The following is a 7,849-nucleotide window of genomic DNA, read 5'->3' on the forward strand; positions in this document are numbered from 1 at the left end:
TGGGAAGGAGGGAGACGTTTCCCTGAAGTTAAAAGATAGCAAGGCCAAGAAAAACAGATAAGTGGGGAGACCCAGAAAACCAAACCCAGGCCAGATCCTTGCCATCTGCCCCACATCCCAGTATTCACTCCAAAACTAAAATTCAGGCCAACAAAACTAATATTAATTGACTCCCCGTGACATGACAGACACTTTTTTCATTTTGTTTTAACTCCAGTATACTTAACATGCAGTGTTATATTAGTTTCAGGTGTACAATATAGTGATTCAACAATTCCATATGTCATCCTGTGCTCATTATGACAAGTGCACTCCTTAATCCCCATCACCTGTTTCACCCATCCCCCTACCCACTTCCCCTCTGGTAACCATCAGTTTGTTCTCAGTAGTTAAGAGTCTGTTTCTTGGCTGGTCTCTCTCCCTCTCTGTCTCTGTCTCTCTTTTCCTTGCTCATTTGTTTCCTAAATTCCTCATATGAGAAATCATATAGTGTATTTCTCTGACTGACTTATTTTGCTTAGTTCCACTTATATTCTCTAGCTCCACCCATGTCGTTGCAAATGGCAAGATTTCATTCTCTATTCTGGCTGAATAATATTCCATTTATATATGGTAATTATTCTCCAATTCATAGATGATACATTATAGCAGCTACATTAATCATTTGTGTCAGGCACTGTTTTAAGCATGTATTAAGGTATTTATCCTTATAAAAAATCCAATTGGGCAGAGACTAATAGAAGCCACATTTTGTGGATGAGACACCTGGAAGATGTGGGAAACTGGACTCTACCAGGCTGTGCTCTGTAAGAATGGTGACACATTCCGACGCCTAAGTGGCTCAGTTGGTTGAGTGTCCAACTCTCAGTTTCAGCTCAGGTCATGATCTCAGGGTTGTGAGATGGACCCCCCCCCTCATTGGACTCCGTGCTCAGTGGAAAATCTGCTTAAGATTCTCTCCCTCTCCCTCTGCCCTCTCCCCACTCGAACTCTCTAGTTCTCTCTCTAAAATAAATAAAGAAATCTTTTTTAAAAAAGAATGGAAACAGATTTGTCTTGTTCTCTACCATATCATCAGGTATTCAACAAAGCAGAAATACTTTTTTCTTTTTAAATATTTTTCTAATATTTTACATTTTTAGTAGATGTTTTTCAAATTTTGAAATCACCAAATGCCAACTGAAGTAAGTGCTTTGAAACAATTGTTTCAAAACAATACAAAAATGTACACTGAAAGAGTTGGTCATTTTTGTTTCCTCCCCCAACAAAGTTATCAGCATTAAAGATGTATTTATTTCCTGTCACATCTTTCTCCATTCAAAAACCAACATTCATAGGCACCTACATACTCATAAAGGCTTTGTTGATTTGCTTTTTTGTTTATAGCATGTTCTTAATTAACATACAACAAAATCGATTTCCCTTTGTGTATATTTATGAATTTTATTACATAGATTCATATAACCACTACCACAATTAGGACACAGAATATCTCTATCACCCCAAAAACTCGTATATGCTACCCCTTTGTAGTGACCCCCACTCCCATACCTAAACCTTGCCAACCACTGATCTGTTCTCCATCACAACAATTTAGTGTTTTTGAGGATGTCCTATAATGGAATTATACAGTATATAACCTTTGAGAGTGGTTTTTTTCACTCAGAATAATGCCCTTAAAGTTCATACAACTTGTTGCAAGTAGTAAGTTGTTCCTTTTCATTGCTGAGTATGCATCACATGGATGCACTATAGTTTGCTTATTCATTCACCCACTGAAGGACATCTGGATTATTTGCAGTTTGAGGCAAGCATGAATAGAGCTGCTATAAATATTTGTTACAGATTTTTGTGTGAACATGTTTTCACTTATCTAGGGTAGAAAATATTTGTTATCACTAGGAGAAAAAATTGCAATACAACCTGACAAGGAACATGTATACAGAATTTATGACAAACTCTTATATTTTGATAATAAGACAATCTAGTCTTTTAAATTGCTAAAAGGCTAATATAAACATTTCACAAAGAAGATATACAAATAGCCAATAAGCATATGCAAAGACATTCGACATTATTACTCATCAGGGAAGTACAAATTAGAGCTACAAGGTGATACTGTCACATGGCCACTACAATGTCTAAAATTTATTTATTGATTGATTTTATTTATTTTTGCTAGAGAGAGAGTGAGAGTACAAGCACAGGGAGCGTCAGGCAGAGGGAGAAGCAGGCTCCCCGCTGAGCAAGGAGCCCAATGTGGGACTCCATCCCAGGACCCTGGAATCATGACCTGAGCCGAAGGCAGCCGCTTAACCCACTGAGCCACCCAGGCGTCCCCAGTGACTAAAATTTAAAAAGACAGATTAAGTGTTGGTGAGGATATGGGATGAATAGAATTCTGATACATTGCTAATGGGAGTGTAAAATGGTGCAACCACTTTGGAAAACAATTTAGCAATTTCTTATAAAGTTCAACATACACTTACCACATGACCCATCAATTTCACTCCTAGATAGAGTTCGTGAGAAATGAACATACATGTCTACAAAAACACTTAACATGCAAATACAAGTGTTCACAGCAGCTTTATTCATAATAACCAAAAAATGGGAACGACCCAAATGTCCAATAACCACTGAATAGATATACAGATTGCGGGTATATTCATACGATTATATACTACTCAGCAATAAAAAGGAACAGACTAATGGTCCTCATGACAACATGGATGAATCTCAGAATAATTATGTTGAGCAAAAGAAGTCAGACATACAATAAAGAGGAAGAAATGGGAATAAAAAAGACATGAGGGGCGCCTGGGTGGCTCAGTCATTAAGCGTCTGCCTTCGGCTCAGGTCATGATCTCAGGGTCCTGGGATCGAGCCCCACATCGGGCTCCCTGCTCCGCGGGAAGCCTGCTTCTCCCTCTCCCGCTCCCCCTGCTTGTGTTCCCTCTCTCGCCGTGTCTCTCTCTGTCAAATAAATAAATAAAAATCTTAAAAAAAAAAAAAGACATGAAGTGGGGAGATGGGTGAAATAGGTGAAGAAGGGGATTAAGAGTACATTTATCCTGATGAGCACTGAGCAATACATGGAATTGTTGAATCATTATTTTGTACACCTGAAAATTAATATAACACTGTATATTAACTATACTGAAATTAAAATTTTTTGAAAAAAGAGAAGCCAGAGATAAAATATTATATACAATGTAATTCTCTATCTATGAAATTCTCCAATAGGCAAAAATAGTCTATAGTGACAGAAAGCAGATCCAAACACAAGAGTGGAGATTAAAATGCAAAGCTGCCCAAGGGAAATTTTTTGGACAACAGAAATGTATATATCCTGATTATGACAAGCAGTTCCATGCACTGTTAGCAGGAGTGTAAATTGGTAAAGGTTTTTAGAAGGATAATTTGACAATACTTGTTCAAATTAAAATATGTATATGCTTCAATCCAATGATTCTGCTTTGAACTCTATTTTAAAGAATTATTCAATTCAATGCACAGAAAGGCCGGTACAAGGAATTTGCCATAATAATAATGAAAGTATTTGTAATAATGAAAAGGCAGAAAAACCCAAACGCTCATTAATATGAGGAGTCATTAAAGAAATTATGGCATATTCATACTATGGCATGACATGCAGCTATTAAAATAAATGAGATAGATATTTATGTGCTGATTTGAAAAGATATCTAAGGTCAATGTTAAAAAGGGACGTCTGGGTGGTTCAGTTAGCTAAGCGTCTGCCTTTGACTCAGGTCATGATCCCAGGGTCCTGGGATCGAGTCCCACATCAGGCTCCCTGCTCAGTGGGGAGCCTGCTTCTCCCTCTGCCTGCTGCTTCCCCTGCTCGTGCTCTCTCTCTCTCTCTCTGACAAATAAATAAAAAAAATCTTTAAGATAATGTTAAATGAACCATAGTTAGAGCAGACTACCCTATAGGAGTAAGGATTAAACATAAAACTCTCTCTCTTTAAGTGTGTGTGTGTGTGTGTGTGTGTGTGTCTAGAATAGTAAACAATGTTCACTTGTGGGGATTGACTAGTATTTGCTGGGAAATGGAAAAGGGAATAAATGTCAACAGAGAAATTGACCTTATCTATCTATGTTATTGTTTGAATTATTTCACAGAAAGAATGCATCCTTCTATTATTTTTTTAAAAGATTTTATTTATTTATTAGAGAGCGAGTGAGAGAGAAACAGCATGAGAGGGGAGAGGGTCAGAGGAAGAAACAGGCTCCCTGCTGAGCTGGGAGCCTGACGTGGGACTCAATCCCAGGACCCCGGGATCATGACCTGAGCCGAAGGCAGTCGCTTAACCAACTGAGCCACCCAGGCGCCCATCCTTCTATTATTTTTATAATTCTTACAAAGAATACAAAATTTAAAAGACAGAAAGAAGATGGTGTAGTTCTAAAATCATTAGCCTCAAATTTGAATCCTGCCTCAGAGCCTAGAAGAACTAGGCCTAGCAGCTGCTCAGTAAATATTTGTTGAATGAATAAATAAATGAATGCTTTTGCCGCTTTTCAGCTCTGTGACCTTGGTGAAGTCACTTCCCATATATAAGTTTCAGTTTCCTTGTTTGCAAAGAAGGAAAAAAATAATAACTACAAGTTCTATTGAGAAAATAAATTCATTCATTCCACAGATTGATATTTGGCACCTACCTTGCACGAGACACTGGAACAGGGCACTAGGAGTATATTCAGTGCCAAAGACAAAGTTCCTGTCCTCCTGGAGCTTATGTTCTAGGGGGAGGAATAAGAGGGTGAATGGTAAGGGCAATATCTGAGAGATAGGGCAAGACCCAATCTACAGCGCTTTGTGGGTCATGACAAGAAGTTTGTGTTTCATTTCCAAGTGTGAAAAACCACTGAAGGGTTTGGAGGAGAATGTTGCAATCTTCTTCCGCAAAAGTAATAGGAAACCACTGAGAAGTTTAAACAGAGGAGCTTTAAACTTCATGGAGAGTGGACTGTAAGAGAGCAGTAGTGGAAGTGTGGGGATCAATGAGGGTAAAGTCAAGGAGACAAGCAGCTTGGACTATTCTGCCCAATGTTTGGTATACTGTCAAATGCAGACTACCAAGAGGTTTCCTGGGGGTAGGAAAAGGGGAACCATCACTCATCTCTTTGTCGAGCCATTGATCTGGACACTTCTCAAAGAAGTGTATGATGAGTCCTTGTCCTCACTTATAGTTCAGTTGGAAAGACGGGACATAGGTACCTAATAAAAGCAAATACAAACTGGCTCCAGAAAGCATATGCTAAGAGCTAAATAAGTGCTACAGTGAACAAGGGCTGCCATGGTCTCTGAGCAGGAGAAATCAATGCGGATAATGGTGGTCAGTAAAGCTGAGAGGTTCATAATTAGTGTGACAATATATACCAATATGCCCAGAACAGCTCCAGTCTGTTTCCCCAGTGTAACTGTTAATAGTGTCTCCTCTAATGATATGCTCAAAAATTCTGATTTGGATAATGAATTATATGGTGATGCTAGTCATGAGGGCCATTTGCCTCATATGGAGAAAAAAAAAACCCATATTTGAATACTTGACATTAGCTCCAAATAATGGCCAACACTTAAATAGCATGTACTGTGTGCCAAACATAATTTAAAAGCTTTACACATGTGACTTATTTAATGCTCAATCCAAACCTATTGTGGTAGATATTAGTATTATTCCCATTTTATAGATGAAGAAACTGAAGAACAGAAAGATAAGAAAGTTGCCTGAGATCTCACAGATACTAAGTAACAGAACCTGGATTCAAACTAAGGCTCTCTGAAGGAATTCATTCATAGAGGTTGGCTTCAGAGTTCAATGCATTCACAGAAGCTAATATTTAAAACATTACACATTTGTCAGTATGAAGTTTCCTCAAAAAGTTATAAATAGAACCACCCCATGATCCAGCAATTGCACTACTGGGTATTTACCCAAAGAATACAAAAATACTAATTTGAAAGGATACATGCACCCCAATATTTATAGCAGCATTATCTACAATAGCCAAATTATGGAAACAGCCCAAGTGTCCATTGACTGATGAATGGATAAAGAAGATGTGATATATACATATATATTCAGTAATTAATATTTATATATTATATACAAAACACACACAAGGGAATATTACTCAGCCGTTTAAAAGAATGGCATCTTGCCATCTGCAACTACATGGATGAAGCCAGGGTACTTAGGCTAAGCGAAATAAATCAGTCAGAGAAAAACAAATGCCATATGATTTCACTCATGTGGAATTTCAGAAACAAAATAAATGAGCATAGGGAAAAAAATAGGACAGAGAGAGACAAACCAAAAAACAGACTCTATGAGAACTATGGAGAACAAACTGATGGTTACCAGAGGGGAGGTGGGTAGGGGGATGGGTGAAGTAGGTGACGGGGATTAAGCAGTGCACTTGTTGTGATGGGCACTGGGTGTTGTATGGAAGTGTTGAATCACTAAATGGTACACCTGAAACTAATATGACACTTTATGTTCACTAACTGGAATTTAAATAAAAACTTAAAAAAATAATAAACAAAAAAATAAATAAAAATATTACACATTTGTAACCCCTCAGTTTTTCACTCTAACATGAAACTCAAAACCTAAGAAAATAATAATGAAGTGCCCCAGGTCTATCTTAGCATCAGAGAGACTCTGTGTAGGTCTCAGATAAGGTGAGGCAGGGTAGAAGGGTGTTCCAGGCTGAGGTCCAAGAGGAAGGTGATAATAGTTCAGGAGAAACAGAAGTTTAAACCAGGGAGTCAGACTGTGGGAGTCCAAGAAAGCCAGGCTAAGAAACCGGGATGTTTTATTTTTCTGATAAAAAAGAGGGCACTTTTGCCAAATTTCTACTTTGGAATCAGTACATTACACTAGATGGAAGGAGAAAGGAAGAGCAGGAAAGAGAAAAAGAGATGAGCTGGGAAAGAGAGAAACACTCTGTCTTTAGACTCTTACCCCAATTTCATGGACCCTTTCCACCAATAAACACACAAGAATTTCTTCTCTATTTCTCGTTTTCTGAGACTATTAGCTGCAATCCCTTGATTTTCTCATTTTTCAGACGTCCTAAGGATCCTTTCAGAAATAATACTCTTCCAGGAAAAATAGGATGAAAACAGAGAGGGAGGCAAACCATAAGAGACTCTTAACTCTAGGAAACAAACTGAGGGTTGCTGGAAGGGAGGTCGGTCAGGGGAAGGGGTAATTGGGTGGTGGGCATTAAGGAGGGCACTTGATGTGACCAGCACTGGGTGTTATATGCAACTGATGAGTCACTAAATTCTACCTCTGAAACTAATACAGTGTATGTTAACTAAATTGAATTTAAATTTTAGAAAAAGAAAGAAAAGAAATACTACTCTTCCAGTCTTGGGTAAGGCAAGGACCTCAGGGATCATTTGCTCCAACTTCTCATCGGGCATTCCTTCGTTTGTTCATTCATTCATTCATAATATCTTTTAAGCACGTACTATGTGTTAGATACCGGGGATAAAAATAAGGAGTAATATATAGTCCCTGCTCTCACAACAAAGAAGGCACCTAAGCCCAGAGAGGGACACTGACTCGCCCCAAATCAAAAAATCCTGTGGCCGTCCTGGGTCTCAAACACAACGGTTCCCCGGGGATGCCCTCTTCCCTTCTGCCCGTAGCTGAAAGTTGCGGGTTACAGGAATGCAGGTATCTCCAGGACGTGGCGGGCTAAAGGGCTCCCATTGCTCCCGCGGTCCAGCAACAAAATGCTCCAGAGAACGAAGGCGGAGACCAGCCCTGAGGTATCCGCAGCGGGGCCAAGAGGTCCCAGGAGGAAC

Source organism: Callorhinus ursinus, unplaced genomic scaffold, assembly GCF_003265705.2.
Source record: "Callorhinus ursinus isolate GAN/ISIS: 27379988/994484 unplaced genomic scaffold, GSC_fseal_2.0 scaffold55, whole genome shotgun sequence".
NCBI lineage: Eukaryota > Metazoa > Chordata > Mammalia > Carnivora > Otariidae > Callorhinus > Callorhinus ursinus.